Raw genomic sequence first — 24963 nt, forward strand, 5'->3', positions numbered from 1 at the left:
TAGAGGAAAGAAAGAGAGCTCAGGAAGGTAGGGCATTGGAATTTATTGCTCCACCTTGAAAGTGACACATAATAATTCAGCTTACAAAGGATAGATCAGAATTAGTCACGTGCACCAGCCACCAGGGTGCTAGAGAAAGAAGCAGGGAGATAGAACTTATCTGTATCAACACTTCAACTAGAAGAGTGGCTTTGCCCAACCCATACCTTTCCCAAGACTGATCACATCTAGAGACTAGAAGAGCTAGAAAGGCCTGGCCACCTCAGATCAGCATGAGGCAACTCCACCAGGCAATACTCTCCAGGTCTTCCCTAAGTTGGGCAAAGCTCTGACAAATTTATGTAATAGCTTGACTTTATCCTCTGATCAATTCTGCTTCTTTCCCCTTCCCTTCAGAGATATTGATCCCTAATAAAGGTCTCGTACTCTAAACTTCAGCAGCTGCTTCTGGTGGACCCAACATGTAATAGTGTGAAATTGGTTCAGACTTTGTGAATACAGCCAGTTTACTTTGTGGAAGATTTTTTTCTTTATTATACTAATTGTCTTTAAAAAAACCATTTTTTTCTTTTTAATTAACACTTGCCTTTTCTAGGGGCAAGGAAATACATATGCCTACTATGTTTTCTGTGAAAATAAAAACAAATTGTATTTTATTTGCTGAAGGTCAAAGTTTGGTTTTACCATTTTTCTAACAAATGTTTTATAAAGTTAATTTAATTAAAACATAATTCTATGTTTTATATTCTTTTTTAGTATAGAGGCTGGCAATTAGGACTATTCCTTAATATCCATTATGTTCATGTATGTGAGAGAAACTAGGGATTTTGTCCCCTAAAATCTCTTATTCCTTTCTTCTACAGTAAAGGAGCCTTTAAATTTATCAGTTTTTACACTCAGAATCGATTACATTTCCCATCATTCCTTACTATACACGGGACAGAGATCATTTTATAGCCAATAAAGTATGCAGGAATGTGATATTACAACTTGCAGGACAGAAAAGGAAGAAGATACAGCCCTTATCTTCATTCTGATCCAGTTTCTTAAAAAATGGAAACAATGGCTGACATTTGGCTATTGTGGACAATGAGGGCAATCTATGAATAATGAAAGGAAATAATGAAATTGCTGGATTCTGGGCAGTGCAGAGAAAATGCATCATCCTTCAATGCTGAGATTTGGACTTGTTGAAGAGGACTTGTTTCAGCCACTATTAATTTGAACATACTCTTGTATGTAGCCAAACCTAATTCTTACAGATAGTTTGTTAAATGTTTTACATGGAGGTATCACTGATTCATGAAAAATTATTCAACTAATCAATATATTCACATAGAACATGGCATAATGATTTAAAGGTTAACTTTCTGATTCACTCTGCAGGGGTTCAAGTCCTAATTCCAGCATCTGCTGGTTTCTGGCCTTAGACAAGTTACTAGGACCTTCAAATCCCCACTTTTTCAGTTTGTAAATTAGTTTCAGCAATAATCCTTGCCTTTCAGAGTTTTTTGGGTATACTGAATGCAGTACTAATATGTCAAATACTGAGCACTAGGCATGGGACATATTAAAAGCTATGGTTAGTTGTTACAGATTTTCTTATTATATACTTCTATAACAATAAACTATCCTCAAAATAACCAATAGCCCATTTCTGGGTATAGGCAAAAGATATAAAGAAATAAACATATATACTGAAGGAAATAGCCATAAGGCTATTTAGTACCCATGCTTTTAAATCATGTAGGAACAAATGATTTATATGCTTAAATGGAGACTATACAGTTCATGATTTTTAAAAATCTTCTGCTTTCTCTAGCTATGATGGATTTTTTTTAATACTATATTCATAGAGGTAGTGTATCTTCTTTAGTACTCATAAAAATAGGGCACTTGCTATGGGCAAGAAAAAAAGGAGTTGACTCCATTGAAACACAAAAGCCTTTTAAAGATTTCCTGATACATCTTCTCACTTATTTAAATATCCATGAATACGTGCAATCAGGATTCACTTCTTTGTGTAATTGAAAGGACTAAATTTAAAGTAATCAATCCTGTTCTCTGAATGCTTAGCTCCTTGTCTGTTGTTCTGGGAGAATGATCTTCAGATTGTCCACATTCTTTATCAGTAATAGAGATTTAATAATTTTTTATCATATTTCTTTAGAGATAGGACTCCCTCTTGGCCCTAGATCACAAATTATATATATATTATATTATATATATATATATATATATATATATATATATACACACACACTAATATATATATATATATATACACACACACTAATATATATTAAATAAATATATAAATATATATTATATATTTATAAATATATATATATAAATATATATATAAATTTATAAATATATAAATAAATATATATATATCCGAAGGGGGCAGAGAAAAGGGAATTAGAATTTTGATTTCAGTGCTAACATTTGTTGCATGGCTAGGGGTCATTTCTTAAGTTTGGTTCAAGTTGTTTCATGAAAATAAAACATGTTCATAGACTATTGTAGATCCAACACTACCTAGAATTGGACCACATTATCAGAAATATGTGCAATTCTGGGGCACCTGGGTGGCTCAGTCGGTTGAGCGACCGACTTTGGCTCAGGTCATGATCTCACAGTTTGTGAGTTCAAGCCCCACGTCGGGCTCTTCACTGATGGCTCAGAGCCTGGAGTCTGCTTCAGATTCTATGTCTCATTCTCTCTCTGCCCCTCCCCCACTTGTGCTGTGTCTCTCTCTGTCTCTTAAAAATAAATAAATGAAAAAAAAATTTTAAAAAGAAATAAGTGCAATTCATAAACCTAGCACTAAATTACATGGGTTTACTTAGAAACCTACACTTCTAGTTCAATTAATATTTTTGATAGAAAATCACAAGGAAACTTTGTGATACATACAAATATACTTGATAGGCACTAAAATTTTAAAGTTGATATATATAAATTTATTATAAAAATGTGGTATTTTCTTTGAATAGTTCAGTGATTTTGAAAAACCTGTGATTACTGCAACACCAAAGCAGCTCAGCTCAGAATAAATGAGTTCATTCTCTCATCACCTCCTGCTGTGACCTTGTATCCAGCAGGAGAATTATTATTTGCATATCATTGGACATTTCAGCTATTTTATTTTTTCTGCTAAAGCTTCAATATCCTAAATGTCGGATATCTTGCCTTATATTTTTTTTAGAATTCTTACATCAATGTGAATTCATGAATTAGATTTTAAATTCTTGGATTCCAAAAATATTCTGATAAAAAATAATAAATCTTTTCAACACTTTGTTAAAACAAAGCTATGTGACAGCATTAACATGAAATCAGTTTCGACCTTGTACTATTATTGCCAAAAAATGCATTTCTTTGAGAATAGGAAGGTAAAGATATCAACAACTAACTTCGGTTGGTCAAATCATGCAATTTGATTTGCACAGTTTATATGAAAAGTATATTAAGACATAAGGCAATGCAAACTGGACAAATCACACGTATTACTTTATCTGATGAACTACTGAAATCTTTTTCTACCTTTCATGCTGTTGTCCTAGACCTAAAAAAATACGTTTTTGCTTTTTTTTTGTTTTTTATTTAGACCAAGTTTATACATTTCTCACTGGAATGTTACTAGGACTTATTAGGTCATGCATGTTAACACGAAAAGTCGAAGTAGATGATTGGAGGATAAGAATGTATTTATAATATTTGCTTTAAAAATCCCTTTCTGAGGGCACCTCGGTGGCTCAGTTGGGCAAGCATCCGGCTTCAGGTCAGGTCATGATCTCATGGTTTGTGAGTTCAAGCCCCATGTCAGGCTCTGTGCTGACAGCTCAGAGCCTGGAACCTGCTTCAGACTCTATCTCCCTCTCTCACTGCCCCTTCCCTACTCATTCTCTCTCTCTCTCTTTCTCTCTTTCTCAAAAATAAACAGTAAAAAAAATCCTTTTCTGCTATATACTATGTTTAGTTTTTCTCCACATGTTTCCATTTATTATTTATGGGTCAAAATTGCTGGCTTTTTCACTTCTCTAGTAAAATTTAGTTGTGAGTTAGACACTATATATGAGTCTGGATTGTGTGGTCTTCATTTAGATACTAAATTTTTTTCTGGTAGGAAGATAATTTTTACTTTTCTGATTGCCATCCAACATATACACACATCAACATATACACACATATTTTTTTCTATGTTAATCAAGGTCTATTTCCATTTTTTCCTCCCACTGCATAGTCCTAGGACATGTTCCTTACTCTAGACTTTGGTCTTTCATCATTTGGCATGGCAATTCTGGGATTTCAACTCTGTGAACAAGATGAACAGCTCCTGGGGCACCTGGGTGGCTCAGTTGGTTAAGCGTTGACTTCTGCTCAGGTCATGATCTCACAGTCTGTGAGTTCGAGCCCCGCGTCGGGCTCTGTGCTGACAGCTCAGAGCCTGGAGCCTCCTTCGGATTCTGTGTCTCCTCCTCTCTCTACCCCTCCCATGCTCATGCTCTGTCTCTGTCTCTCAATAATAAATAAACGCTAAGAAAAAACAGATGAATTGTTTTAGCGTGCTTCCTCATAATCTCCTTACCAACGGCCCTAAACCTTAATCTCTGCCTTCTCAACCCAGTGAGACCATCATACCATTCTGGTTACCTGCAACATCTTCTGGTTCCTTTATCCCATACTTTGTTTTTGAAACAAAAACAAATTTTGTTGTTTGAAACAAATGTTTCAAAAAACATTTTTGAAATGTGTCATAGGCACATAACTGGGTGAACATGGGGCTCATTTTACTTTGTCTTCTCTTGAAGTTAACAGACAGTTGTCCAATGACTAAAAAGGGTTTCCTTATATATAATCATCACTTAAGACAGAAAGGTAAATATGCTTCCAATTATACTGTCATTGCTATTTATAAAACCATTTTGCCTGTTTTTGAGATTTAAGAGCTTATATTTAGTCTTTCAGCATTTGAATATAATTTATTGGTTACAGAAGTTAACTTACCTTAATTATTCAAAATCTGGCTGCATTTTGGGTAGCTGCTGAGGGAGGAAAATCCTCAGATACTAAAATATGTGGCATTACACAGTCTGTAAGAATGTGACGAAAAAGGCTAAATTGGAGGTAATCCCTTTTGGCTCTGACAATGTATTTGGTACAGTGTCATCTGTGATTTCTTTGAACTTCTTCTTGAGCATGTATCTCTAGTGCAAGTATTTGGAAAAAAAGTAAAAGAAAAAAAAAAAAAAAGGGAAATCTCATGAGTGTTGCCTGCTCTCTCCAAGAAAGAATTTGCCAAAGTTCTAAGTAGATATGCAAAAAAAATTAGTCTACATAATTGCACTGCTTTTAGTCCCTTAAAACAGACAGAAATATTATTTAAAATGTCTATGCAACCATAGCCAATTAAGACTATTTAGTTGAGCAAAGTTATTCTGCAAGGCAAAGATCAAAATACTAATAAAGCTTTCCCACCAAAATTATTTTTAGATTATGTAGAGAGAAGCACATTTAAAAGGAAATAGAGAAATTTGGGAGTAACAATAAATTAAGTATGAGGACAATGTTATTGTAACATGGTCTTCACAGAAGCCAAGTAGGTCAGAAGCCTACATTTTTATCACATTACTAAATTTTATAACATTAAAAACAAAAGCTAAGTCTTTGAACTTTAAAACCACTCTTGGGTGTCTAAATCTGAACAAGCAATAAGTGTGACATAAAGGGTAATAAGGTATTAAGGAAGGAATTTGAAGAAATTATAGTATTCCAACATGCTATAATTACAAAGAAAAATAAAACAGGAAATTTTTTCCCCACATACTTTCCTTCATGGCAATCTTATTTAGAATATAGCAACCATTAGCTCATACTTTTCTTTAACCTTCCTGCTTTCTTCTTATACTCTAAAGTCAAAAATCAACGTCTTGAAATGCCTACAAGGCCCAATATCCTCTAACTGTAGCCACCTTTTACTGTTGTTCCAACTTCTTGGCTCCTTACTGTTGTTCAAACATTCCAGACATATTTCTGAATCAGACTCTTGACATTGGCTGTTATCTCTACCTGGGATAGTTTTCCAGATATTATGTGAGCTACAGGGAAATTGTGAGCAAAGGATTAACAAAGTTTCTTTTCCATTTTGTGAGAATGTGAACTTCAGTTAAATTGTACCATTATAAAGGTGTTCCTGTGGGCAAAATTATTAGGCAATGTTGCTTTTAATAAAAAATGATCCCTGATTGGGCAATTTTATTTGCAATGGGAAGAAACATATGGACTAAAATATCTGAGGAGGACAATGATTTAGGATTGTCTACATGCAGCAACTTTCAGTGACTCCTGTAAATGAGTAAGTCCATTGCAGAGTCCCTAGACACAACGTATTTAGAAGTTAAAAAGAATAAGTTTTTGGCTCTTGGGGAACATAAAACTTTCAGGTAAAGCAGCCCCTGTCCATAGATTGTTTCTCCATGTACCATGTGCTGTACGGACCGCTGCAGGAGATATTCACTCATGGGGAAGGCCACGCTGTGGCTGCTAATCTATACCTGAGAAGACTGGTGCCAAATGTGGCCTAAGAGAATCTAATAAGTCTTAATGTTCAGAGGAACCAAAGATGACCTCCTTGGTGGTTAATGTCATGGTGGTTATGTACCATCTACAGCTTTCCAGTGAAGCCAAAATAATTCTCAGACAAAATCTACTTTCTGTAAATCTTCCATACTTATAGGTATTACTCATGCCATAAGGGTGCTTAGGCCAAGTCACTGTTACTTCTGGGTCATGTTCATCCAAAGACTAGCTTTTGACAATGCCTGTTTTCATCTGCCTCCGCCAAATTGGTATCCGCGTGGATGATTTTGATTTTGCCAGTCTCAAACACAAAGCATTTAAACTTCATTTCACTTGCCTGGAACTCTGTTGCAAATGGTAATTTAACAGCCTACTCCTTAAATTTATGCATATTTGTGTTAATTTTTTTTTTTACCTTTTTACAGACTCAGACACACCAACAGACATAGACCTCATATGCTGTCTACTTCACATCTAAGGTCTCTGAGTGGTAAAACTGTTTCAATCTCTGACTTCCTAGCGCCATGAAGGCCTGGCTTACTGTGATGGTTTTTGTGTACCAACTTGACTGGGGCATAGGGCACTCAGATATTTGGTTAAACACTGCCTGGGTTTTATTTGAGGGTGCGTTTGGAAAGATTAACATTTAAATAGGTAGAGTGAATAAAGCCTGCTCTCCCTAATATGGTGACCTCGTCCAATCAGCTGAAGGTCTGAATAAATCAAAAAGACTGATACTCCTATCACCTTCACCTTACTGCTTTAGAATGAAGAAATCAGGTTTTTGTGCCTTCCAACTGACCTATCTGTTCCCTCTGAATCTCATGTAAGTAAACTGGCTTTTATGTTGAAACTATACCATCATCTCTTCTGGGTCTCCAGCTTGCTGATTCACCCTGCAGACCTTGGGACTTTATATGTGTTTATATTTTATATAAATTGTATATATTATGTAAATATGTAAATACTCCACCAAAACTGTTAGAATAAATTCAGTAAAGTAGCAAGACAGAAAAATTTATTGCATTTCTATACAAACTATCAGAAAGAGAAATTAAAACAATCCCATTTACAACTGCATTAACATAAAAAATACATTGGAATACATTTAAACAAAGAGAGAAAAGACCTGTGCAATGGAAATTATAAGACACCAATGGAAAAAAAATGAAGACACACATAAATGGAAAGATATTCTGTACTCATGGATTGGAAGAATGTTAAAATGTCCATACTAGCCAAAGGAACCTACAGATTCCATGCAATCTCTATCAAAATTCCAATGGCATTTTTTACAAAAATAGAACAATTTTATTATTTATATGGAACCACAAAAGACCCCAACAGCCAAAGTAATCTTGAGAAGAAACAAGATGGAGGCATCACACTTTCTAATTTCAAACCAAATTACGATGCTATAACAATCGAAACAGTATGGTATTAGTATAAAAATAGACATATCTGTCAATGGAATCGAATCAAGAGCCCAGAAATAAACCCATGTATATATGGCCAATTGATTTATGACAAAGCAGCCAAGAATATACTCTGGGGAAAGGACAGCTCTTCAATAAATGATTGTGGGAAAACCGAACAGCCACATGCAAAAGAATGAATCTGGACCACTATTTAATACTAAAAGAACTCAAAAAACAATTCAAAAGAAGCACTTCAATGTAAGACCTGAATCATAGAATCCTGGAAGAAAACATAGCTGGTAAGCTCCTGGACATCAACCTCAGTGAGGATTTTTTGGATTGGACATCAAAAGCAAAAGTAAAAATAAATAAGCGGGACTATACTAAAAAGCCTCTTCACAGCAAAGAAAATCATTAACAAAACGAAAAGGCAACCTAGTGAATGGGTGAAATTATTTGCAAATCACATATCTGATAAGGGATTAATATCCAAACTACCTGAAGAAATCCTATAACTCAACAGTCAAAAAAAAAAAAAAAAACGAATTACAAAATGGGCAAAGAACCTGAACAGGCATTTTCCCAAAGAAGATATACACCTAGCAAAAGGCATATTAAAAGGAGTTTAACATCACTATTCATCCAGGAAATGCAAGTCAAAACCATGAGATATCATCTCTCACTTAGTACAATGCCTATTATCAAAAACACTAGAGATACCAAGTATTGACAAGAATATGGAGAAAAGAAACCTTTGCACATTCACGGCTTGTGGAAATATGAATGGGGCAGCCACTGTGGGAAAATGGTATGGAGGTTACTCAAAAAATTAAACACAGAACTACCATATAATCTAACAATTTCATCTCTGGGTCTTTACCCCCCAAGACCCCAAAACACTAATTTGAAAAGATATCTGCACGCCCATATTCATTACAGTATTTATAATAGCCAAGACCTGGAACTTAAGTGTCCATTGATGGATGAATGGATGAAGAAATTGTAATGTGTGTATAAACACACACACACACACACACACACACACACACACACACACACGAATACTTTTCAACCATTAAAAAAAAAGGAAATCCTGCTATTTGTAAGAACATGGGTGAACCTGGAGGATATTATGTTACGTAAAACAAGCCAGACATTAAAAGGACAAACATTGCATGATATCATTTTATGTGGAATCTAAAGAAGTTGAACTCCTAGAATCAGAGAAAAGAACAATATTTTCCAGGGGCTGGGAGGTAGGGGAGATGGGAGATACTGGTCTAAGTGTACAAACTTTCAGTTGTAAAATGACGAAATTCTGGGTATCTAATGCACAGCATGGGGACTATAGTTAAAAATGCTGTATTGTGAAATTTGCTTGAAATTTGCTAGGGGAGTAGATCTTAAGTGTTCTTACCATACACACACACACACACACACACACACACACACGCTGGTAACAATGTGAGGTGATGGATATGTTAAATAACATCATAGGTCACAAAATAAACATTGAGTCATTATGGTGTACATTGTAAGGAAACAATTTTTGCTTGTCAGTTATGACTTGATAAAACAAAGATGAGTTGAATGTTGAAAATTAAAAAAAGAATTCCATATAAACTGCTACATAAAAAAGATTACACTAAACACAGTTTCCCACATGTGTCCCAACTGTACAATGCATCCTGAAATTTCTTTTCCTTCCAGTCTCCTGCATGATAAAACTCCACGAGAACATGAGAAAAACACACACGAATATGTGATATTACTTTATAATACAGCCGACGCCAGGCATTTTACATGAATTCCTGTATCAGCCTTGGCTTCTGTTAACTTTCAGCCAGCAGCTTTTTTCTTTTTTGTTACCAGATACAAAAAAAATTAAATAAGGATAACTTCTACACCTAAATAATTTTCCTCATGAGTAATTGCTCTGCAAATGCCAGGAAAGACACATAAAAAATGTGTCTCTGTGTGTATGCATGTGTGTTGTATAGATGTGTTATAAATTCTCCAGAGCATAGTTTTTATGGGTAAAGAAGCTACTTGCAGATAGCAGGTAAAGAAAATAGGGTATATTGTTATATTCATTGAATTAGAGCATCCTTCTTTCAAAGAGTAAATAATAGTTTCTTTTTTCTGTTCATACCAAGGTTGTTAATTCCCAAGTGAACTAGAGTGAAGGGTTTGGGCATCAAGCCAGCAACTACTGTCTGATCTTTTCATTCTTTCAAGGTAGAAAAGAAGCAGGTGGTGTTTCAGCTTTTATTGAATAGGTAGGGAAACTGAAACAGAAAATATAACCTTGTTCTTGTTTCTCAAAGGTCATACAACTAGCCAGCAGTGCCAAATATTATAAAGTCTGTTTATTGAGTGTCTATTTTATCAGAGGCACTTTGTAGCTATTGTACATTTTAATATACATTTTTAAAAAATTTAATGTTTTTTTATTTTCGAGAGATAAAGAGCATGAGTGGGGAGGGGGTGGTGGTAGGCAGAGAGAGAGGGAGACGCAGAATCTGAAGCTGGCTCCAGGCTCTGAGCTGTCAGCACAGAGCCTGACGCAGGGCTTGAACTCACAAATCGTGAGATCATGACCTGAGCCTAAGTTGGTTGCTCAACCGACTGAGCCACCCAGGCGCCAAAACACCTTTTGATTACACTATTTATGGTACTAAGAGCACACATTTATAAGACAGCAGAGAACAGAAAACTGCAAAATTTGGCAATAGAACAGCTTTAAGAATGACAAACTATTACTCAGGCTTCATGAGTTCTATACCCAGGGCGACAGAGTACAAATTTAACATTGTTCTGCCTATGGAGAAAAAATTTAAGAAAAAATTCCAGAAAATTATGAGAGAAAAAAGTTTGCTTTGGGGCTGATGAAACTTTAAAACATAATTAATTGCCACAGGAATGCTTTGCAAAGTGGCCACAGGAGCTTTGTTTTCTGCTTGTAATTTTGCCATGCATGTTTAACATGCATAAAGTCCTTGAAAATTTGGTAGTTATTTTAGCTCAACCTCCCTTCTGTGCCAAATGTCTATAAATAATTTTAAAGTCCTAGATGAAAAGATCTACCTACTATGACTACTCCCGCTGGAAGTAATCTATACCAATTACTCCCAACTTGTATAAAATTTGTTTGTACCACTCCTCAACAGATCATAGGCCACTCTAAGCTGTCTCTTTAGCTCCCCTATAGATACTATTTTTTAATTTTTTAATGTTTTATTTATTTTTAAGAGAGAGACAGAGTGTAGGTGGAGGAGGAGCAGAGAGGGAGGGAGACACAGAATCTGAAGCAGGCTCCAGGCTCTGAGCTGTCAGCACAGAGCCCAACGCGGGGCTCAAACCCACGAACCATGAGATCATGACCTGAGCCGAAGTCGGTTGCTCAACCGACTGAGCCACCCAGGAGCCCCAATATACATTTTAAACCTTTACCTGCTATTTTTCTTTAATAAAAATTATGAAATGGAGGCTCAGAGACTCAATAACTTGCCTCAAGTTATTTTGTATTGCCTCACACTGGTAGTAAGTGGCAAAGTTTGGAGTTTCACAAATAACTATGCCCCCAAAACTTTATAATTCCCACCTCCCAAATAAATGGGCTATATTGCCATTGAGAGTTCAACTATATTGTGAATGCTAACGAAAACATTGTAGAGGCTAGTGATAGGAGATACTATTATAGTGGATCTTCACATGATTTTTAAAGAAAAGGCAATTTTAACATTTTCAAGTTACACAGATGCTTTTTATTACTGGGGCTACTATTGAAGCCTGGGTAATTTGGCTAATAATAATAAAAATCATATTATGTTTTTCAAATACTCCAAAGTGCACGTTTGGGAGTAGCTTGTCTTTCTAGGTGTGGTAAAGATGACTGCCATTACTCTATTTACAAGTTTATTTTTGTATTTTAATGTTTATTTTTGAGAGAGAGAGAGAGAGAGCACAGAAGAGGTGCAGAGAGACAGGGAGACATAGAATCCAAAGCAGGTTCCAGACTCTGAGCTGTCAGCACAGAGCCCAAACATAGGGCTCAAACTCCTGGACAGTGAGATCATGACCTGAGCCGAAGTTGGATGGATGCCTAACTGACTGAGCCACCCAGGCACCCCATATTTTTGTATTTTAAAATAATGAAAAAGGTACATATTTTACCAATCTTCAGATCACATCAGAGTTCTACCTACTGAGTAAGAATTAATGGAATTTCTCTTTCCTGTTTCCTTAACTAGTGTCTTATTTCCTAATATACCACAATTATTTGGATGAGAAGGGATTTCTTCTGCAATATGAAACAGGTAGAAAAACTGCTTTTTAAGTATCCCATAGGTTACAAATAATAGCTGCTTTATGAGCGGAAAAGAAGGTTTAAAATGTTTAATAACCATTGAATATTTACATAATAATAATAATGATATTTTGCATTTATATTGAACTTTTTAGCCAGAACAATTTTCAGAGACTGCATTCAGTAAATGAAAGGCAGTATGAATTTTTCTCTGTAATATACCAAAGTAAGGACCATAAGTGTGTCCTTCAAGTAGAAATTTTAATAAGCAGGAATAACTGGCAACTGAAATAAAGTTAAATAGCATATAAAGGTGAGCAGCAGAGGGATTACTTCCTAATTCTGTCCAAAGGAATATTTGCTAGAGAAAAGGGACTGTATAGTAGAAAGGAAACAACATTGCATTTGGATTCATAAATCTTAACTATGAGCTCTACCAGCTGTAAGACCTGATGCAGAGCACTTAACCTCTGTTCTTAATTCTAAAAGGAGAACAGACATTCTTGACCAACTTACCCTCATGGTTAATATGAAGTCAAATGTATTAGTATGTAACAACACACTTTAAATGATAGAACTATACAACATAAGATATTCTTCTCTTCATTGCTACACTGACTGTTAAGCTGGTTCTCATGGTCAACCAAACACTTAGGCAATTTGTGAAACTACTAAAGTATTTAATCCTAGTATCATTTCAGCAAACTCCTGTAATTCACTATATTCAAAATGAGTCTATGTGCCAGCCGTAAGTAGCTACCATGAATTCGCATTACCAAGATTCATACAAAACAAACAAACAAATGAACAAACAAAAAAACAAGGTTCTGGCAATACACCACTGGCTTTGTTAGGAACAAATACACAACTCTTTGGTTGGAACACAAAAGTCCTGAAATTAACATGTATTTGATATTGACTGAGATGCCTTCTTATTTATAAAAAGGATTATTCTCATTCTTAATGTTGATTTTCTGTAATTATGGACAGAATTATGCACCCTACAATTGGTTCACAATATCCAATAATAGAAAGGTGCACCTTTTCCTGCAAAATATGTCTAAAATACTCTTAAAATCATTGAGGCTTTTGGGCATCTTGGTGACTTGGTTGGTTAAGTGTCCAACTCTTGATTTAAGCTCAGGTCATGATCTCACAGTCATGGGATCAAGCCCCACATTGCGCTCTGTGCTGAGCATGCAGCCTACTTAAGATTCTCCCTCTCTCTCTGCCCCCCCTCCCCTGCTAGCATTCTCCCTCTTTTTCAAAATAAATAAATATTAAAAAAATAATTGAGACTTTTGTCTCTTTAATTTATATAGATGAGCAATGCAAGAATTATGATAATGAACTGTGCAACAACACTTTACTTTGGGTCTATATGCTACTGAGTCAAACTCTTTTCATAATGCTAGATGTTTCTTCAGTGACCTCATCAACCTAATACTTGAGCAGATATTGCCAATAAAATGTCATTTAATCAAACTTGCTCTATGGTTGTCTTAAGAAGTAAGTCATAGGAACAGATTTTTAGTTCCTAACTTAGAGAAACCATGTTCTTACTAGAATTCTTAAATATCTTTCCTTTACTGTGATTCCCTATATGCTGTGACAGAGAACAATAGTTAATTTTTAATATATTCATAATTTTCATTAATTTAGAATATTTTTACCAAAGGTATATTATCATTGCTGAAAATAAGTTATTCACTGAGTCAAAAGAAAAATGTAAAGGATGAACAAGAATTTTGCTTTCATCCAGGAAAGTAAAACCTGGTAGAACACTGTTCAAAATTTATGAAAGTTTTCAAAACACAGACTCTAGGCAGTGAGGCTAATATCTGAAAGCGATATTGGGGTGAGCCCACAATCACAATTCCATGATTTGAGACAACTTCCCAATGTGACATAGAGAAATTAAATCCAAGTAGAACACAGTTGTCCCACAAAGCTGAAGATGCAAAAATCAGAATCTGGTGTCACAGTAAACACGTATCTTTAAATCTTAGTATCTAGGCATCCTAGGGATAAGCACCAGGATTCAGACCTGCTCTCACAAGGCCTAACAAAGCATTGACAAAAGCTCACAATGGAATTAAGTCCAGTAAAGGTAGAAGAGATTGGAAATCTAAGTACAAGAATAACACAAGTTCAAACTGATTATCCATTATTTCAACTGCCTGCCATACAAAGGATAAGATTTTTCAGAGGAAAGTGGTAAAAGTCAGAGCTTGTGCCAAAAACGATCAGAACTCTCCAATATTGCATCAAAAATTAATAACTTGTGGGGCGCCTGGGTGGCTCAGTCGGTTGAACGGCCGACTTCAGCTCAGGTCATGATCTCGCGGTCCGTGAGTTCGAGCCCTGCGTCGGGCTCTGTGCTGACCGCTCAGAGCCTGGAGCCTGTTGCAGATTCTGTGTCTCCTTCTCTCTCTGACCCTCCCCTGTTCATGCTCTGTCTCTCCCTGTCTCAAAAATAAATAAAAACGTTTAAAAAAATATTTAAAAAAATTAATAACTTGTGAAGGAACAAAACTAGGACTCATAATTAAATTAAAAAAGAGACACCTGGCTGGGTCAGTTTGCAGAGCATGTAACTCTTGATCTCAGGTTTGGGAGTTTGAGCCCCATGTTGCAGGTGGAGATTACTAAAAAAAAAATTAAGCTTAAAAAAATAACATCTACCTTTAAAACGACGACGACAACAACAACAACAACAACAACAACAACAGGGGTGTCTGGGTGGCTAAGTTGGTTAAGCATCCCACTTTGGCTCAGATCATGATCTTGCCATTACCATGTTTGAGCCCTGTATCAGGCCCTGTGCTGACAGCCCAGAGCCTGGAGTCTGTTTCAGATTTTGTGTCTCCCTCTCTCTCTCTGCTCCTTCTCCACTCGCACCCTGTGTCTCTCTCTCTCTCTCTAAATAAACATTAAATTTTTTTTTTTGAACAGGCAACAGAAACTGAATCCAAGATGGACTAGATAGAGATATAAAAGGTAAAGATTTTATTTATTTAAAAAAAAAATTTAGCAGGTAAATATTTTAAAGTATCTGTTATATTTTTAATTACATAAAATATATTAAAAATAATAGATTCTTAATGAGTAAAGAGATAAAGGATCTCTGCAAAGTAATGAAAATTGTAAAAAATATAAAAGTAATTTAGATCTAAAAGATACAATATCAAAAATGAAAAACTGATGAATGGGTTTACCATCAGACTGCAAATGGTGAATGTTGCTGTTGTTTTAAGAGAATTGAACAGTCTTTGTAAACCATGGGACAAACTGGAGTGCCAGAATGAGAATAGTTAAGAGAATTCTTTTTTTTTAATGTTTATTTATTATTGAGAGACAGAGAGACAGAACATGAGCATGGGAGGGGCAGAGACAGGAGAAGACACAGAATCCGAAGCAGGCTCCAGGCCTGTCAGCACAGAGCCTGACGCGGGGCTTGAACCCACAAACTGTGAGGTTATGACCTGAGCCAAAGTCGGACACTCAACCAACTGAGCCACCCAGGCGCCCCGAGAATTCTTTTAAGATACAATGACGTATATAACTTCCAAAAGCTTAAGACTATCAGTGATTTACATATTCAAGCAGATAAATTTATAAACAGAATAATACCTAGACATAGAATCATACAGCTGAACACCAAATATAAAGAAAAAAATTTAAGCAGTCAGAAATAAGATACATGATCTATCAGCAAACAAGGATAAACAATGATAGCTGTCTTCCCATGAGAAAGCAATGGAATAAGATTTTTAAAACAGCTGAAAGAAAAAAGCTATGGTTGCAATATCATGTCAATATTAAACCTTTTTTAAAAATGACATGACACATAACCAATTAAGAGAATCTACTGTAAGCACAAATAACACACTATAATAAAATCTAAAGGATGCCTTTAGTTTGAAAGCAAATGACAGCATACAGCAAATTTCACCTTGGAAAAGAATTAACAATGATAAATGTACAAGCAATTACAAAATAATATAGTTTCTCTTTTATACTTTTCTTGAAAGAAAAATCAAGTATTTGAAGCAAAACAATCCAAAAAATGGTATTGAAATATATATGTGGAAGTCAAATATACTTTATAAAAGACACACAAGGGATATAGGCCATGTAAATGGAATTATAGAGTTCAATGGTTATTACATTTGTACAGTGGCAAACTGGAAGCAGGAAATGGAAAGTGGAGGTGGGAAATAGAAAAACAATCTACTGTAAACTGAGAAGGCTGAAATGTCAGATGTAGAGTATAAGGTATGAAACTTTCAGTTCAGGTGATGCTCTCATGGTTGTGGGTTCGAGTTCTGTGTTGGGTTCTGCACTGACAGTGGAGCCTGCTTGGGATTCTATCTTTCTCTCTCTCTGCCCTTTTCCCACTCACATGCTTTATCTCAAAATAAATAAACTTAAAAAAAAAGAAAAAGAAAAAAATACCTAACTGTAAGTGGACTAACCATCCTAATCTACAGTCTGAAATACAATTAAAAAATAAATGGGATTTACACAATATAAATTTTAAATAAAAAGACACAGACACGTTGAAAATAATTGAACAGAATATGAAACACCTAGTAACCAACAAGCATAAAAGAACTGGCCTGGCTATTTTAATATGACACATAGTAAACTTCAGAGCAACTTCAGAGTATTGTAAGACATGTGTACAACACATGTATAACATATATATACATATATATATATATACATATATAAATTACATATTATATTTAAACCCTATATGTTATAGAAATAATTATAATTATACTATGTTATATAATAGATCAATTTACTAGAATAGAATAGAATATCTATTTAAACATCAAAAATCCTGAAGCATAAATTTTCAGAACTAAAGACAAATTTACAATAATGTTGAAGGTTTTCAGTCTTTCTCCAAAATTAATTCATTAATTTTTTTCCTGACAAATTCGGAACTATATAGAAAATCTAAAACAAATACATGAACAAACCGTATCAGTCCCATGAACATTATCAACCACTACATTCAACAACTGTTGAATACAGGTGTATTAATTTTGGAAGAACAACTGGAATGTTTAATAAGATGGACTATTTCAGGAGTATAAATCTCAATAGGTTTCAAAAGAGTATCTCACAAGGACGTAATTAGAATTAACAGCAGTTAATTTGTTGTATAAAAACAACAACAGGGGCGCCTGGGTGGCGCAGTCGGTTAAGCGTCCGACTTCAGCCAGGTCACGATCTCGCGGTCCGTGGGTTCGAGCCCCGCGTCGGGCTCTGGGCTGATGGCTCAGAGCCTGGAGCCTGTTTCCGATTCTGTGTCTCCCTCTCTCTCTGCCCCTCCCCTGTTCATGCTATGTCTCTCTCTGTCCCAAAAATAAATAAAAAACGTTGAAAAAAAAATTAAAAAAAAAAAAAAACAAAAAAACAACAACAACAAATCCCTGCATATATGAAATTCCCATACTTGTGGGAAATAATTCATCTAAAGAAACAGGAGTCAAGGAAGGATTATAAGAGAAGTTTTGAAATGATTTTAAATAAATTATTTCAAAAGAAAATTTGAATATGGCTAAAGCAGCAACTAGTGAAAAAGTAATAGAAATAAATGTCAATACTGCAAAGGATGAAAATCTTAAAATGACTGATCTAAGTGTCCAACTCTTCACCTAGGAAAACTAACCCTAAAGTAAGTTGAAGAACAGAAAAAAAAAATTATGATAGTTCAAAATTTTTTTAAAAGTGACAAATAGGAAAATGCAAAGCTAACTGGTTATCTGAAAAGAGTAAGAAAATTGATAAAGCCCCAGAAATACTAAAAGAAAACCAATAACAACAACATTTTGGTCTTCTCAGGCTGCCACGACAAAACAGTACAGACTAGGGGGCTTAAACCAATGTGGAAATGTTGGGATTCAGAGCTGATGGCCAAGAAAGAATTCTTGAGACACCTTGAGTGCAAAAAGATGGTTATATTAAAGCACAGGGACAGGATCTGTGGGCAGAAAGAGCTGCCCTGGGATTGTGCGGAGTGATTGATTATATATTCGGGTGTTGGGGGAAGTAAAAGCAAGGTGACTTGGGGTGCCTCTGTGTGTAGCTCAGTCAGGTAAGCATCCAATGCTTGATTCCTTCTCAGGTCACGACTGAGCCCTTCATCAGGCTCTGCACTGGCAGCGAGGAACCTGCTTGGGATTCGCTCTGTCCCTTCCCAATTTACTCTCCTCTCCCCTCTCCCTCTCTCAAAATAAATAAATTAACATTAAAAAAAAAGGCAAGGGGAAGTTTCCAAAAGGATTTTCATATGTTAAAGACAACCAGCAGGATCCTGGAGGTCTAGCTATCATCAAGCTAAGGTTGTTTTTCCCTCTAGAAAAGCATTAAGACAGAAGTTCTGGAGGAATATATTGCTCTGCCTGCCTTAAGTATCTGTCAAAGGGCTGCAGGTTATAAGGAAATTTTATCTACCATTTCCTTCTGCCTTTTTCCCCCCTACATCAAAATAACAGAAATTTCTGTTTTGGAGGAAGTCCAAGATCCGGGTGCCAGTATGGTTGGGTTCCATCAAAAGCCCTTTTCCTGGCTTGCAGATGGCTATCTTCTTATGGTGTCCTCACATAGCTGAGGGTGTGAGCTCTGATATTTCTTCCTCTTCTTATGAAGGCACTAACCCCATCATAGGAATTTCACCCTCAAGATCTTATCTTGACCTAATTACCTCCCAAAGGCCCCAGCTCCTAATATTATAGTAAGGGTTAGGGCTTTACATATGAATTTTGGGGGTACATATTCAGTTGATACCAGAAACAAAATACAAATGAACAATATTTGAAATGAAAGTAGGGTTATCACGGAAAGTCTCACAGACATTAAAAGAATAAGGGAATATTATGAAATTTCATGACAATAAATTTGACAAACAGATGAAATGGAAAACTTCCCTAAAAGGCACAACTTTCTGAAACTGACACAGAATGACTAAAAATATAAATAGTATTATATGTGTTAAAGATTAAATTTAAAAAATCCCTAACATTTCTAGGACTGGAGTGTTTCAGTAGTCAATTCTCATAATAATTAAAAGAGGAATTAATGCCAATGCTATATAAAATTTTTGACAAAGAGAACATTTCCTAATTTGCTTTAATTTTATAAGGCTAGAGTAATTATGATATTAAAATCTGACACAGAAATTACAAGAAAAAAGTTATCAGGAGCACACACAAATATCCCTCAACAAAATTTTCAAATCAAATCCTAAAGGAGATAAAAATATAGTACTTCTTGATCAAGTGAAGTTCGTCTCAGGGTAGAATGTTTGTTCAAAATTAGTAAGTTACCAAAGTAGTTCTCAAGAAGAAAAATTATAACATAGATTCAGTAACTAGATACACTAAAAGCCTTTGACAAAATTTAACATACTCATTCAAGTTAAAAATTCACTGAAAATTAAATTTAGAAGTGTGGCAGTCAGACCAAAAAGGTGATTCCCAATAATCTCTATGTCCTGCTATTGTGAAAGCTCCTTCTCTTGAGTGTAGGTAGAACCTGTGACTGGTTTTTAACCAGGAGGATATGGTAGTGACAATGGAGTGTCACTCCCATGATTATGTTATATTCTACAGAAATTTTGCTAGCTGACTGGCTAGAAATGGTCATTGCTAGTTTGATGAGGAGACCATGTTAAGAAAGTCAACACGTGTAAGAATGCATGTGGCTTCTAGAAACTGTCAGCAAGAAGCTACTGCCCTAGGTCTTATAGCTACCAGAAAATAAATTCTGCCAACAAACAGTACGCTTGGATGTAGATTCTTACCCAGTCAAACCTCCAAATGAGAACATAACCCAAGTGAAAACTTAACTGCAGCTTTGTGAAATCCCCAAGCAGAGGACCCACCTATGTGGAGCATGGACCCAACTCTCAGAAACTGTGAAGTGTGTACTGTTACAAGCCACTACGCTGGAGGTAATTTGTTAAGTATCAATAGAAAACTAATGTAAAGTTTGATACCAGGATGTGGGGTTGCTGCTGTAACAAATAACTAAAATGTAGAAGTAGTTTTAGAACCATGCAGAGGATAGAGGCTGGTGCAAATTTTCTTCTGATTAATTTGGTAATAAAACCACTTTAAATTCCTGTTCCCAACCTTTTACACAGACGTAATATGTCATACTTGATACAGCTTTTCTATGTTATTGTTTTGCTTAGGGCTTTAAAAAATATATATATTTATTTTGAGAGAGAGCAAGCAAGCGTGCAAGAGAGCACATTCAAGTACGAAAGGGGCAGAAAGAGAGGGAGAGAATCCAGGCAGGATCCACACTGCCAGTGCAAAGCCTGATGCAGGGCTTGAATCCATGAACCGTGGATCATGACCTTGGATCGTGGATCCATGGATCATGACCAAATAGGCAGCAGAAACCAAGGGTCAGAGGTTTAACCAACTGAGAGACCTAGGTGCCCCTTGCTTAGGGCTTTTAACATCAATACTTCATGAGGAAAACTGACCTATACTTTCTGATATATTGGCTGAATTTTGTTTTCTAATTAGTCCTCCCCAATAGAATGAAATAACTGTTCCTCCTGTTTCTGTTATTTGGAAAAATTTGGGTCAAATTGCAATGAACTGTTTCTTGAAAGATCACTATTTGAAGGCAGTCATTATACCTTTCTCATCTTTAATACTTCCAGCTTTTAACTAAGACTTAACAGAAGTAGGTAGTCAATAATAGCTATAAACTGACTGGATATAAGACCCTTTCAGTTGCTCAAGAAACCTTTTAGTGGGGAAAGGTACTGGACTTCACTTAATTGATAAATAGTACATAATACTGGGAATACAAGTAAATGCCTCACACATATTTTACAATAAGGAGCTGTGATATTTTCATAAAATAAGCACAGAAGCAATCAACAGGATTTATAAAAACTGTTTGAAATTTTATATAAGATATAAAGGATTCAAAGTCTTTATGAAATGTGGTACAGTTAAGTGGACAGAGAAGCAAAATATCTTGGGTAATTGTAAATTAAGTTAAAGACAAACGAACTTGGCATAATGAAACATGTGTTTAAATTTCAGTTGCATTTCTTAAGAGCCATGTGATTTTAGGAAGAAGTAAGTTCTCTGAATCTCTGATATTCTTTACCTGAAAACGGCACAATTATTTACGTAACAAGGATTTAATTAGGTTGTGTATTTTAAGCACCTGTGAACTATAAAGCACTATATAAATACAGAGTGTTATTAGAGCTGATTAGGTGTAAACTGAAACATGGTAGTTGAAAAGATTTTAATGAGAATATCACATGAGATTCTAAAATCATTGAAAGAACATTTTTTCATGTATAAAAAACAGAGTTAGCTAGATAATTACTGAGGCACTGCTTAGAAATGAAAAAGAGGAGACAAGCTAAATGAGTATTTTAAGACTATGGTACCAGTATTTTTCTAATGGATTATCCACATGCAATTATTTACTACTTGGTTGGAGACAATGCATGGCTTATTGGACAATATTCAGTAGAATTAAGTAGTATCCACTGAGAGGATACTGGAGGATTTCAGTGATGAAAGGTGGGGAGATGTATCTCTAAATAGGCAGCCTAAAATTAATCATGTCGTAGGTAGAATGGTCTCTAAAGATGTCTCCTGGAATCTGTGAATGTTATGTTGCAAGTACAGATATATTTAATGCTAAAGACCTTAAAATAGGGAGAGTTGCCCGGATTATCCAGGTGGACCAAGTTTAATGCATGACCCTTAAAAACAGAAAACGGTCTCCAGCTGGAAGCAGAAGAGAGCTGTAGAAGGAGCCAAACCTGAAAAATATCTGTTGCGTGACTGCTGCTCTGAGATGTAGGATCTTAGGTTCAATGACCAAAAACAGGCCTCTGGGGATTAAATGCACCATTCAACTATTAGCTAGAAAGAGAATGAAGATCACAGCCCTAAACCCCCAAAGAACTGAACTTTATGAACAATTTAAATGAGCCTGGAAATGGATTCTTCACAGAACCTCTCAACAATCGTAAAGCAGGGCAACTTCATGATTTGGCCCTGAGAAAAGAAACTAGTTGATCTCATCTGGCTGGAGTCTACAGAAATCTGAGCTATTAACCTTTGGTTAATTATGGCAGCAATAGAAAATTAACACAAGCCATGAGGAAAGATATGAAGAGAATCAACTACAAGGACAGTAGATTGAGTGGTTAAAAATGTTTCTCAGGGAACACCTGGGTAGCTCAGTCAGTTGGGAGTCTTGATTTCGGCTTGGGTCATGATTTTACAGTTTGTGCGATCCAGCCCTGTGTTGGGGGCTTTGCTCTGACAGCACTGACCCTGCTTGGAATTCTCTCTCCCTAGTGTGTGCACACATGCATTCTCTCTCTCTTTCTCTCAAAATAAATAAACATTAAAAAAAAAAAAGGTGTCTCCAGAGGCACCCGAGTGGCCCAGTTAACATTGGCTCAGGTCACAATCTCAAAGTTTGTGAGTTTGAGCCCCACGTGAGGCTCTGTGCTGACGGCTCAGGGCCTGGAGCCTGCTTTGGATTCTGTCTCTCCCTCTCTCTCCTCCCCTCCCCGCTTGTGCTCTGTCTCTCAAAAAAATGAATAAATGTTAAAAAAAAAAAGTGTCTCTGGATTTTATGCATAGTCCTAGAGACTCAAGGAATAAAACATCCACAATAATCACCTTTATTATGGAAAAGATTTGTTGTGCCTAATAAGTATTAGAAACATTAAGAAATTATGTTATACCGATTATTTAGTTTTGGAGAGGGAGGTAAGAAATTCTGGCTTTTAGGAAAGTCTTTGAAAAGGTCCTAAATGACTATTATCAATTACAATTTTAAATCACTGTACTTGTATGGGTTTCTTTTTATCATAATAAACACTTAAATATTAAACTGTCCATAAACTTAAGCCATAATAATTAACAAAGGGAGAAAAGTAAATTACACATCACTTACACTTACAAGAATAGCACGAAATTATATCTCCCCATATGCAATGAAGTATCCGAAACGTTATAGTTATAGTGAGCTACAGTGTACCGAAGGAAGTGGAAGGAGACGGTATGGAATACAAGCCAGGCCAAGTGGTAACAAAAAGAAAAAAAATCATTGCTATGTGAGTTTTATTCTGAGTGGGAAAACACTAAGGAAAACTCTGAATCCTGGTGAGTGAGAGAATACGTTTCAAGGAACTAAAAAAAAAGAAGAAAAGAGAGGTCAGAAGGGGAATCTAAGGAAGACCATGGTCACAGTGAAGAGACTTCTTTGAAGAGGGAGGTGGCAAAGACAAACAAAACAAGAAGCAGCACTTAAAGTTCCACAAAAACACAGGAGTATCTCGAAATTAGAAAACAATATTCACTTTCTCAAAAAAATATATGCCACCCATTAAAGAAGTTGCATTTGTATCAACAGAAAATCACAATATTGATTTAAGAAACCTGAGGAAGCCACTGGAATTCTTCAATACTGCTCACATAGAAATGCCTTTTATTGATGTTTCAGGAAAGTACTAGAATTTAAAAATAAGAAAAAAATTGGCAAATCATAAAATGGTCCTAAAGGAAGAAAATAGAAAATGATAAAGTATTAGAGATGATGAAAAAAATCCCCTCAAATCATCAACGCTGTAACAAACACCTCAACGTTAAATATTCCTAAGTATTGAGTGATATTAAGATTTCAAAACAAATTTTACTCTGTATTTAAACAGATTCTAAACAGGAAATAACTATGGAAGGGGTTACTGAAGCAAGTAAAGAACATAACAATACCAGAGATACTTACGTCAGTAGTGAATGGTTAAATGGTAAGATGTGTGAGGGAGATTCAATTCAACTCAATAAGAAATAGTGAGAGAAATAAAACAAAGACAAATAAAAAATTCAAAAGAAAAAATAGAGGGGCACCTGGCTGGCCCAGTCGGTAGAGCATGTGACTCTTAATATTGGGGTTGTGGGTTGGTGGCACACATTGGGTGTAGATATTACTTAAAAATAAAATGTTTTAAAAATAGGGGAAAAATGAGTAGATAACATATGATAAAAAGCATAATTATTATAGAAGACAGGCAAATATCCAAAATTCAGGATACTGAGGAACTGAGGATCGAGGAACTGAGGAACCACAAGGTGATGAGTTCTCTGGATTTTCTTGTTGCCTCCTAAATCCCCGAATTCCTGGCCAGAGTGACTCAGAACCCTACAGGTGGGTTGTATTTTTCTTTTGCTCATGGTGGATAAAAGCGACTCCCATCCCAAAAACCTGTTCTCTCCAGCCAAAGGACCATAGTAAGACTGAAAACTTAAAAAATAACCACTAAACTCCACCCTAACCCTGGAAGGAAAATAAATCCCTATCTCTACCCACTCCAGCAAAGGCAGGTATTATGCTGTATTGGGAGTCTCTAGAAAAACACAATCAAAAGAATGTTTATCTCTCTATCAAGAGAGTTATTTTAAAGAATCGGCTCACATGATCATGGAGGCTTGGCAAATCCAAAATCTGATGGAGTAGGCTGGTGGACTGGAGACTCCGAAAAGAGTTGCAGTCCAAAGGCAGTCCGCTGGCAGAATCCCTCCCTGCTCACTGGAATGAAGTCAGCCTTTATTTAAATAAGGCTTCACC

The sequence above is a fragment of the Neofelis nebulosa genome, chromosome 4 (genome assembly GCF_028018385.1).
Source record: "Neofelis nebulosa isolate mNeoNeb1 chromosome 4, mNeoNeb1.pri, whole genome shotgun sequence".
In the NCBI taxonomy this organism is placed as follows: Eukaryota; Metazoa; Chordata; class Mammalia; order Carnivora; family Felidae; genus Neofelis; species Neofelis nebulosa.